This window comes from Alexandromys fortis, unplaced genomic scaffold (genome assembly GCF_014885135.2).
Source record: "Alexandromys fortis isolate MF-2015 unplaced genomic scaffold, M_Fortis_MF-2015_v1.1 scaffold_0, whole genome shotgun sequence".
Taxonomy (NCBI): domain Eukaryota; kingdom Metazoa; phylum Chordata; class Mammalia; order Rodentia; family Cricetidae; genus Alexandromys; species Alexandromys fortis.
Window position 1 is genome coordinate 17,996,638 of NW_026067949.1, and position 12,683 is coordinate 18,009,320.

The 12,683-nt window shown below is 34.0% G+C and overlaps 1 pseudogene; it reads left to right on the forward strand.

Annotated features, from left to right (window-relative positions):
* Positions 1 to 11,513: 11,513 nt before the first annotated feature.
* On the forward strand, positions 11,514 to 11,871 carry LOC126506590 (60S ribosomal protein L35-like; annotated as a pseudogene).
* The last annotated feature ends 812 nt before the right edge of the window (positions 11,872 to 12,683 follow it).

The following is a 12,683-nucleotide window of genomic DNA, read 5'->3' on the forward strand; positions in this document are numbered from 1 at the left end:
TTCTATGGACCGACAATAGACACTGTGTTACAGTATATTATGATCATTATATTTCAATAACTGCAAAAGCAAACTGCTCTCTGTTTCTGAATGTTAATAAGGTGAACATGCTATGTCTGGTCCTAGTCATGCCATAGTACAAAACAGAATCTCCAAAACAATGAATTAGAAAGTTACGCTTTATATAAAATAACTTTACATTTAGTACTGAACACAAAATTAGATAAAGGGAAAGTAGTGATAGGAGACCTGTGATTGTGATAAGCAGTAATGCTTTATTTTGAACTTGATAGATTAGTTTTTTTTTTTTAACTTGATATTTACTTGTAGTTAAAGAAGTATCCTTACCAATGTATAACTGTGGAAATTCATCAAGTCACCTAGAGAGTTTGACTGAATGGATTCTAGCTCTTGAGGAAAAATGTAACAGATTGTGTTCTTTTTATGAGTGAACTACAAATCTGCTCAAATGCATTCCATTCTTAATAACCTGAAATGACAACATAAATGGGTGCCATATGTATTTATACTTATAACAATAGCTGGCCTGGCTAATTTAAGTACAACTCTTGTTTCCTCTAGTTGATGATACAACTATATTTTGCTTTACTAGTCACAAAATACAGTGACCTAACGTTTCTCCGCCTGGGCACTCTTTATATAAATAGTATTGCCATTAATGAAAGCTTAACTAATACATTATAGCATACTCATAACCAGACATAGTACACATAATATTATTTAAGCATTCATCATTATTTTAAAATCCAGGAAAAATATAAATTCAAATACATTGCTATATGATTTTATTCAAAACCATTTTTACACTTATTTTCTTCAAGCATATTGTGAAGAGAATATAAAATAGATTTAAAATAGATTTTACTTTCGATGCTGCACACATTTCCACCAAAACATCACAAAAATTCTTTTTGTTATTTAATGTAGAAGGAAACCACTAAAAAGAAATCTGCCCAGTTAAAACAACAGAACTTTTAAAGAATTGAATTTTGGGCTGGAGAGATGGCTGAGAGGTTAAGAGCATTGCCTACTCTTCCAAAGGTCTTGAGTTCAATTTCCAGCAACCACATGGTCGCTCACAACTATCTATAATGGCATCTGGTGCCCTCTTCTGGCCTGCAGGCATACAAACAGAATATTGTTTACATAATAAATAAATAAATATTTAACAAAAAATAATTTTGAATGGAAATAGGAATATTTTCAAAAGTAACACAGAAAGGTTAAAAATAGAGATAGGCATTTTATGATAAATTATAGACAGAATCTGTGCACATGTGTATAATAAAGCAATTTGCATTAGCTTTTTCAAACTGTTTCAAAATTTTAAAACCCAATTCATAGATATTATATATCCGTCATAACCAATGACCACATGGCTGTTCTTCCGTCTTACAAATAAGTAAAATAGAACTCACAAGGAATTGACCATTTGCTGCCATTGTTTGTTAAATATGATTCTGCCTTCTGTTGGCGACTGTGTTGTCAACTGCATTGCATAAATTTTACATAGATATTTATGGAGAAATTATAATATGGAATTTTAAGAACACTTTGACATAAGAAAAATCAATGTATAATAAAATACAAATGCTTTTTCATCAATATTTATAGACACATGTATCTGGTATATATGAAAAAGGATTTATCATCATAGGCAACATCAATATATTTATATTCAAATGCAAATTCTTCTTCTTCTTAAAAATCTGTATGAGGAATAGTATTTTTTTAACTTTTATTTTTATGTTTCTGAGATTAAAACATGATTGCATCATTTCCCAATTCCCTTTTCCCCCTCCAAATCCTTCTAATACACTTCTTTGGTCTCTTTCAAGCCCATGACCTGTTTTTTATTGTTACAGACATAGATGTATATGTAAATACATATAGACTAAAAATACTCAGCCTTCTCAGTCTGTAAATGTTGCATGTATGTGTGCTTTAAGTGATGACACTTTGGTATTGGATAACCTTTTGAGATGTTTTTTTTTTTCCTTATGAAAGATTCTTTCTTTTACTCTAAGCATTTCTTAGTCCCTTGTAGTTCTTTGTGTAGGTATGAGGGCTACTGGAATTTCCACTGTCCAAGTAATGCTGTATATTGCTGTCATTCTTGTTCTGCTCAGGTTTAGGCAGCTGTGTTGATGAGACTTTGTTTCTTATATGCAAGGTAGGCACAGGCTTATATCTAACTCACTGATGCTCCAGTTGTTACAAAGTGTCTGATTTTGCGGAGTATAGGGACTGAACAGAAGACTCCGGGTATAAAGGCAGTTGTTGAACAAACCTTTTGATTTCAGTCAGATCCTTAGAACCCAAGTAAAGATAGACATAGGGAAGACACACTACGTGTTCTTGTACCCTGACTTTCGCACATGTGGCCATGCATATGTATCACATGCACACAAACACACACATACACCCACAGAAATAGTATTTTATGTTCTTATCTATGCATAACTAATGAATGAATTAAGAATATTAACTACTGCTCTAGTAATTTTGATAAAAATAGGCACTATTGATGATACTATAGTTAATATGTTATTATAAAATGAACTAATTGATACAATTATACTTTAGGAATGCAGTTGACTTGTAGTCAGGATTTGAAAACAATAGTTCAGAGAAACAGAATGCCTGAACTTACATCATACAGTGTAGTTTGAAAGAAAATAAATGATAATACATTTAAGGAAGCCTATTATCTAAGAGAAGTAAGGCAGGTGGAAAAATGAGATTTATTCAGAGGAAAGTTTAAAAGTCAGTTTGGAAGAAGCAAAAATTTTAAGGCAAAGTTCAGTAAGGTTTTGAATGGTCACTAATCCAAGGTAAGGTGGCTACATTGCTTCACTCACAATGAAGAATCTCTATAGGAAAGAAATAGACATAAAAATATTGTTCTTGCTGTCATTCAGGTGAGGGGGCATTAAAGTAATAGATTCCACATGGTGACTGTAAGAAATAAGCCCTTACATAATATATTAGATAGATAGATAGATAGATAGATAGATAGATAGATAGATAGATAGATAGATAGATAGATAGATGAGAGACAGAGACAGAGATAGACAGAGAGAAACCAAAATCTGTACTGGAGGCTTTGAAATATCTACTTGCAAGCTTGTCTCCTTAGATAATCGTGTGTCCATTAATAAGCTTCCAGAGTTAGAGAATTTTTCATACTAAAGATATCCAACATTACTCTTTTATTTTGACTTTTTATTTCTTTGTTAACTTCAAGACTTTGTAGCTGTGTTTTAAAACGTTACAATTCTTTTTTGTTTTATACTTTATTATTTTAATTGAGCTGTACATTTTCCCCCACTCCCCTTCATTCCTCTCCCCACCCATCATTCTCCCAGTTTATTCATGAGGTCGTGTCTTCTTTTTTCAATTTTGGCTGATAGATTGACTATTACTGAGATACCAATTCCTATGAATTTAATGCTGTAACTTATCAAACTCTCCCCCTTTCTTGGTTAAGTAGTAGTAGGAGCTGACTATGCAGAAGCAAGCAGATAACAAATCTTTATATCTCCCTTTATTCTGGGAACATCCATGTGTTTTATACACACAGAGAAGTGTTAAAAGCCTGTTCTGAGACAGGTTTTTCTTTCTTTTTCTTTTGTTTTCCTTTTTTTTTTCTTTGTAGCTTTGGAGCCTATCCTGGACCTTGCTCTAGTAGACCCAGAATGGCCTTGAATTCACAAAGATTTTCCTGCCTCTGCCTCCCAAGTGCTGGGATTAAAGGAATGCACCACTACCACCCGGCACACAAATAGGTTTCTTAATAATACTAAGTATTCCTGATTGGGATTATGTTTTTCATATTTTGAGGAACTTTAGTGCTGATTTTCATATGGAATGGACCCATTTATCTCTTACCAGCAATGAGTGTGGATTCCTTCCCTACTCCAATTTTGGCCAGCATTTGTTATTTGTTTCTTAATGATCATTCTGACCAAAGTGATTTTGATTTGAAAATGTAAATGTAATTTTAATTATCATAGACATTGTGAACAAGGATTTTGAACAACTTTTATGTGTTCATTGGCTATTTTAATTCATCCTTGTCATACTTTACTAACTTACTTATCAATTGAGTTGTTGAGTGATTTTTTTTGTATTTAGGTATTTTTAGATTATTTATATATTCTAGAAATTAATCATTTTTCTAGTATATAGATTCCTGCAAATATTCTTATTCAACAGAATGAAAAGTACACTCACAACTATCACACTGAATTTTTATCTTTCTGGTTACAGAAATAATTATAAAAGGAAAGTCTAAAAGAATAATAAAGAAAATTAATGACAGATAGAAATTTATGGAAATTTTTTCCAGATACAACTAAGCCGGCATACATATGAATTCACAGAGACTGTGCTAGCATGAACAAGACCTGCCAAGCTCACACCAGAAAAAAATTTTATAGAGAGGAAAGAAAGCCTACATGAAACCCCACCCAAGTCAAGGACATATTCACATCTGATAGCTGCTAGAGGAGAAAAATATGGTTTCTTTCAGTAGAATGACCCTGGCTATGTCAACTTCACTCCAGGGAACACCTCATGCTCAGATGTAGTGGGTTTTGTCAGAGACCAGCTTTGACAACAATTCCACTTACTAGGGTAGGGCCTGAAGATCAGGAAATAATAAAGAGAATGAAGACAGAAACAAGTCAAATAAGAAAACAGGGAACATAGGATAGTACTGGGAAGGAGTTCCAGTGAATACTGAAATCCCTGTGTTTAATTTTCTATACACTTTTATACACAACACAACCCAGGAAAAAAGAAAAAACACTGCTATAACATGATACAAAGGATAACTAGAACAGTTAATTGCTTCAATACTTTGAGCCATCAAGTCATTAGCATTCTGATGTTTAGGCAGTGAATCTACCCTAGACCAAATATCCTGAAGGCAGTCACTCAGCAGGTCAAACCTCAGAAGGAACAGAAGTATGCTTGTACGTCCTGAACATTGGTCAGGGTGGAGTGGATCTACTTGTATGGGCCATCTTAATGTCAAAAGAATCAAGTGAACACATTCTAGGGCAGGATACGCAGCCCTGATTGTTGTCAACGATTTTGAGCAACTTCAAACTCTCCGACCTGATAAGGTAGAAACAGACTCACATTTTTGGGTCTCCACGAAGTTCCACTGAAGCCAAGGAGACAGTCACAACTAATAGAGCTACTGGACGAGGGAAGAACAGTTACCGTCAGTGGGAGTTACTGGGTGTGAAGACCGCATGCTCAGAATGTAGTGAGGTGGGTAGGGAAGTGCATGCAGTGGAAAGAACTCATCGGGTGGAATAGATACGGTCCGAATGTATCGTAGAAAATTCTCCAATAAATAACGATATTTTAAAACTATTTTTGTAAACACTCAGAGGTCTGGCAAAGAACGTATAAGACGCCAGAGACATATTTGCTCCCCCTGTTAGAAACCCCACAAAACAAGCTAATAAGAGCATATATGCAGTAGACCTGTTGCAAACTCTCTCAAGCCCGTGCTTGCAACGTTAGTCTCTGTGAGCTTTGGCTAGCCTAGTGGGCTCAGTGGGCTCTGTTATCCTGGTATCCTCCAGCCCTTCTGGACTGTATAAGCCCCGTCCAATCAACTCTGGGGCTCCTGATCACCAAGGGGAGGGACCCGATGACACTCTTAGGACACTTTTACTTTCCTTGGTTTCCATTATCCAGCCTAGGTATGAGGTCTTTTACCTTGTATTATTCTGTCTCGTTTTGTCCCGTTTCACCCTCTTTCTCTTAGAGCCCTGCTCTTTTCTGAATCAGGGGCCAGAGAGAGGATCCGAAGGGAGAGGGGTGCTGGGATGGGGTGAATCTGAAAGGGGTTTAGAAACGGAAAACAGATTGGGACATATTGTATGATTGGGACACATTGTATAACAGAAGAATCTATTTCAATAAACATAATTTTAAAATGTTTTAAGAAAAACTTCGACCAACACATTAAATTTGAAAAATTATATCTAAGCATGTAATAGAAGAAAGTTTAACTTCCCCTAGAGGTGAGAGAGAAAAAGTGTGGGTCCATGCTGTTGCAAATGAGACGAGTCAATACTATTGTTTAGAAACTATCTTCAATTGGAATGGTATCATGTGACTTATATTAGCATCATTATTAGCAAGTCATAATTATCGAATTTACCTTTGCTTTAAACTATACCATGGTGGGTCGACATTAACAAACTCGGCGCAAAGAAATATATATGATTGTAGTTTTCCTTCCTCAACACAATCATAAAACCAGAAGTTTAGATACGCTTTTCAGTACTTGAAATGAGATGACCTTTCTGTAAATTGGCAGGCTACGGAAAGCTACCACAGTGACTAGATCAGGCGCTGTAGTGTACTGTCACTCTTCCTTATCCCAGCCCTTTTGAGGAAGGGACAAACTTCAGCATCACAGTAGGCAGTCCTGTCACTCTTCCATCAGAGCTAAAAGTACAGACAACTGCCTACTGCTCAAAATACAATCTCAAATTTTATTGTGATTTCTCTTCCTTTGCCCCTCCTCATTTTATTAGTCCACAGGGCAAGTGGATTTTAGCCTCGAAAAATATCTCATCCTTTTAAAAACCTTAAGTAAAATACATCTTCAACATTTTCCCCTCCCTCTCTTTCCTACAAATCCCCCTTTGCAATATTAAATCCTCTTACTTAATTATAATTGTTACACACACACACACACACACACACACAAATCCTGCTAAGTCTGTTTTGAGCAGACCTCATTTGCATGATTTCAGTGCGTATTGGTGGTACCGGATAACAATGTAGAGGCTCATTCCTTAGGATGCCTTATTCTCTTTCCCAGCAGTCATCAGTTACTTCTAAAGATTAATTCTCTCTCAGCTGTCAACAGTTGCCTATGATGAAGGCCTCATGAGACTTCCCAGATCCACTTTGACTAATATTACAGTTGGTGTTATCATTGTTCAGGTTATGTTTCCTCAGTCACATTATTGTGAATCCATTGGTGTGGATTCCCTATGACATCTGGAAGACATCCATGTACCAGACTTTCTAGTTCTCTGCCTTTTAAAAATCTCCCCACCTTATCTTCTGCAATAAGCTTAGTTCTCTTGCATCATTGTGCAAAAAAAAAAAAAAAAAAAAAAAAAAATCATGACATAAATCAACCACCTAGTCAGAATTGCTCTTGCTGTTATAAAACACCATGCCCAAATCAAGTTAAGGAGGAAAGTATTTATTTGGTTTACTTTTTCATATTGCTGTTTATTATCAAAAGAAGTAAGAACAGAACTCAAACAGGACATAACCCGAAGGCAGGACCTGAAGCAGAGTCCATGGAGAGTGATGCCTACTGGCTTGTTCAGCCAGGTTTCTTATAGAACCTAGAACTACCAACCCAGAAATGGTCCCACCACAGTGGGCTTGGTCCCCACCCATCAATAACTGATAAAGAAAATGTTCATAAGCCTGTCTAAAGCCTGATTTTGTCAAGGCATTTTGCTATTTGATGTTTTCCTCTTCTCAGATGATTTTAGCTGTGTCAAATTGACATAAAATTATGCAGCACACTAACACTCATCAAATGCAGAAAACAACTGAATGTTGGGTACCTTATCCCAATTTATAAATCTACATCATAATCCAGAAATCTAAGGCCCAGGGACATAGTCTTCTAGTTCACCCAATTTAGTGGCTTAATGATTAAGAACTTCTATTTTGATTTTTTAAATTTTGTACTGAGCCACCACTTAGCATATATTAACTGTGTCAACTTAAAATAAAAACAGGTCCACAAATATTTAGCCATAAACAAGCAAAGTTTAATATTATCATAAGCAAGAAAGAGGGAAACAGATAATAATATCTTGAAATATAAAAAAATTAAATTCTGTAAGGACATATTTATATAAAAAGTATCTAACAGAATCATGCTAAGTAGTATATTTAAGTTAAAAATAATAAAATATATTCTATTTCTCCAGACATTGCTAAAATTTAATAAATTTACATTTAAGTAAAATGAATTGTTCAAATTTACATTCTGTGAAGGAGAATATTAAATGTAATGACTAAATTATTTCAACATATTTTACACATATTATTTTAAAGCTAGATATCTACAGTCTAGAATCAGATAAAAGACCACATATTAGTTGAGATTTATATTATCTAGTCACTTTTATCTAGGTGACTTACCCTGCCCAAATATCTTTTAAAAAGAAAAAGCATTTACTATATATAATATAGGACTATATTCTTTTGTTATTTTTATATTGTTATGACATTTTTTCACAAATTTTTAGGTTCTATATGTTTTGTTTCATTAATATAGATGCAAAAAACATACACAGAAATTTGAATTCTTTTGTGTATGATAAAATTAGTAACAAAAATCATGAGTAAAGAAATTTAATTAGTTTTAGTTCAAATAGTGAAGATATGTTTCATATATATCAGAAAAGAAACAATGTTAACTTTAGTTATTTATATTTATGTAAACACATTTTTCTGTACTTTTGGTTAGTACTGGAACTTTAAAATACAGAGAACTTTGTATTATATGAACACACACAGACTAAAGTGCACTTTGGCTCCCTGCCTATATCACATGTACTCTCTTTTATCAAAAGCTGGCACTCGAGAATTCACAAACAATTTTCTTTCTGAGTGTACAGTGGTTAGGTTTTCTCATTTCCTCATGATTCTGTGCTGTTTGCTAAATTCAAGGATCCGAGGTAAGATGAACACCCTAGGAAATGTCACTTTTTCTGCCTTGATGCTAAGATGTCTACTTCTGTCACTGCAGTAGCTCTCTTAGAGCTTCTGGGTACTGGCATATGGTTGTATCATGACAGAATTCTAGAACTTTGGCCCTTTAAGGAAAGTCGAGCATGGTTTCCATCCTTTCCCACTATTCTGGATGACCCAGGTATCCAAAGAAATCCCCATTGTACATCCAACTAGAATGTGGAGGAAAAGAGCACAAAGCCCAGGAAAAGGTAGTCTGATTATACAAAATATGTATTAAACAGGTTTTATTTGTTTTCTGAAATGTCATTTTCAAGGTGTGCATCATCAATATTTTCTTTCCAAACTTTTTTTTTTAATTTCAACTTCAACATAACATTACAGCTAACAGTTTGGATTTACAGTGCATGGCCCCACTTGTTTATTCTCTGTCATTAAATAAAAGCATAGTGAACAAAATGAGATTACTAACACATGGTCCTGTGAATGTATGGATAAACAAACAGCACAAAACTCAATAGGATGTTTAGGATTTCTGTGTTATAATGAATACTAAAATGCCTAAATGTCTCGAACTATTTCTGATTTACATCATATTCTCAAACAACAAATATTAAATTATCATGAATAAATGGGAGAAATCATTCCATAAATAGAGGTGTTATATAATTAAATATTGAACTGGAAAAATTGAACAACAAATTCTTCCTTGAAATCATATTAAAAGTTACATGTAAATAAGGCCTCAACTGTAAGAAGAGGTATAGAGGGTCAATTCAATGACTGCTGAAAGTGAGAGAACATCTTTTCTAGGGACAAAATCCTTGGTAAGATATCTAATCCTAAATGGTCAGCCCTAAACACATGTACATAAGAAAACACTTATTAGATTCAGATATTATAGAAGTCATGAATTCCTTAAAGAGTGATGCGACAGGAGAGGAGCCATAGTGAGTAGTAAGATGGCTAGAAATTATAAAATACAGCATACTCCTGTATGATAAAAACAATATAAAATGCTTATAGACCACTGAAAAATACCTCTACAATTATTATAAACTATTCTTAGCATATGTACTTACAGAGATTTTGTGATCTAACCCAACAATAAGAAAATAATGAATAAATTGGTAAATTATTGCATGATGATTGCTTATTCTTATAGAAAAAATCTTCTATTTTCCTTCACATGAGAAATGAATTCCCACTGAATGCATCCATAAAAGTAAAAATAACATCTGTAGGGGGTTGCTCAGCGGTAGAGTTTGCCTAGCATGATGTCCAAAGAAATTTCTGCTGTACACACAATCAAATACAAAAAGGTACCAGTCTGGTACCTTGTAGAAAAAACAATGGAAGACAAGATGTGAAAATTCTTCAGATGAATGCTATTGTTTAGGAACAACACAAAAAAATCTATGTCTGAAGATCGACAAACCACAGAAAGTATGGGTCTCAAATAATTCTAAGCCTCATTGATATAGCTAAAAAGGGAAGGATCAGTTTTTCAAACCCAAGCAATAACTGTAAAACCATGCATAGGTGTGTTTGTATGTGAGACTCACTGATAGATGTTAATTAATTTGTTTTATCTGGCATAATCTAAGGACTTACTATAAAAAGCATAACACCATCATTAAGAAACTTAATATGTCATATGACAAATGAAATAAAATGCATTTATATAATAACAAAAAATACTTCAATGATTTTGATAAGGTGTTTGTGTCAAGGAGACCACCTTAACTTACTTTAATGAGAAATATATGTATAGATACATATTTATTTAATTAGATATGATTGTTGTATTAAATATTCTCATTTAGATATCCAAATAATGTTTAATCTATTTCATATTGTTGAAAATAATAAAAATGACTGGCATAATTCCATTATCTTAGCATGTTTGTTAAAATTCACTTCAGGTTTTTGAGGATTTATATAAGGGGCTGAGAGATGAGAGTGGAGACATTATTTAGAATAATTTCATTCTTAAAATTAAAATAAAAATTCTGGAAAAAAGAACAACTGCAATGTTTAAAACAATGATACTACCATATTGAGAGTATACTTTAAGATGCTGAATTTCCCTCTTGAAAGTATTTAAATGATATACATTTGTACATGCATCTTATGAGACTAAAAACATTAAAAATACCTTAGGTGAGGGACTAGTTTTCAGAATTTCCAGAGTAATATAGTCACTTCTTAAGTCCCTTTTCTTAAAGTGCAGTTATAATTGTTAACCTCGCAGAAGTCATTTATAAACGCTAACTTCCATTTGCAGAATATTTGTGAGTAACTTTATAAAATACAAACGCAGCATGAGGGAATAGGGGCAATTTTCTCAGATATGGTTTAAATTTTAAGGCATTTCCCTAGAAGAGAACAAATTGTTTTTAAAAGCTGTCCATTCACATCGTTGTACAAAATAAGCCTGTAGGTAAATCACAAGGTCCTTAAAACTAAATGAAAATCACAGAAAGTAGTATTTTTTCTTTGCAACTATTTTATGTAATGTTATTTAGACTTATACTTTATAAAACCTCATCTGAAAGTTTGATCCTTATGAAAATGCAAACAAAATAATAGTAACAAAATTTTCATTACTATAAACATAGTTCAAGTATGAAAAAATATGTCATTGTTTTATGATTTTTCTTTATTAGATATACAGTCTCAAATAAAGGGTATTTAACCTCTCGGACCAGGAGCCTCAGCGGGCAGCCATGGCCAAGATTAAGGCTAGGGACCTGCGGGCAAGAAGAAGGAGGAGCTGCTAAAACAACTGGACGATTTGAAGGTGGAGCTATCCCAGCTTCGCGTCGCCAAGGTGACAGGCGGCCATGTCCAAGCTCTCCAAGATACGAGTTGTCAGCAAATCCATCGCCAGTGTTCTCACCGTCATTAATCAGACTCAAAAGGAAATTCTACAAGGGCAAGAAGTACAAGCCTCTGGACCTGCGACCCAAGAAAACTAGAGCCATGCGCCATTGGCTCACCAAGCACGAGGAGAAGCTGAAGACAAAGAAGCAGCAGTGGAAGGAGAGGCTGTACCCGCTATGCAAATATTCGGCCAAGGCCTAATGGAAGGGCAATAAAGTGCAAGACTGGAAAAAAAAAGTATTTAAACTATGCATTCTAAGAAAGGATTCTTTTAAGGTAGACCGTGGTGATTTGGAACAAAAGATGCAGAACCTGGAATTCTCATCCTCTAGTTGTTTCTGTGGATGCTGGTAGCTGGTGATCAGAAAATCGGCTGGTAGCATCTTCATCATCAGAGTACTAGGAATCCTCCTATCAATGGGGTCAAAGTGAAGGTGTTCACCCATTTGTCTGCCTAGTAAGCTATATATGTCATATGCCTTTGTTTAAATGGTTGAAATACATCCATGTTTTCATCCATTCTCAATATAATGTTTAAGGTTATAGTCGATAACCTTATATACAATTTCGGGAATGAGATATCTACCAGGCTGTACCACATGGTGGGAACTGGACAGACAGAATCTGCACTGCCATTAAACTATAGAATGGCCAAAAGCTTTTTTGTAAATGTAGTGAGTGATGACATGAATCTCCTGAAAGTCACTATTCTAAAAAATTTCTTGTAATTCAGATCAAGGTACAGACTGAGATTCACAAAAGTGAACATGTGTATATATGAATGTTATTTTCTTAGGAACCTTTATATATATATATATATATATGTATATATATATATATTCATTTTAATATTTTTCATTGAACTCTATTTCACAAATATTTAATAGAATTTGGTTTCAATGAAATATTTTTAGCATGTATTTGGATATCCCAGTTCTGAGTCATTCATTGTTTAGTTTCTGCCTTCATTTAAGGAATGAAACTTGTCTACAAAATTGCATTATAAAAAAAAT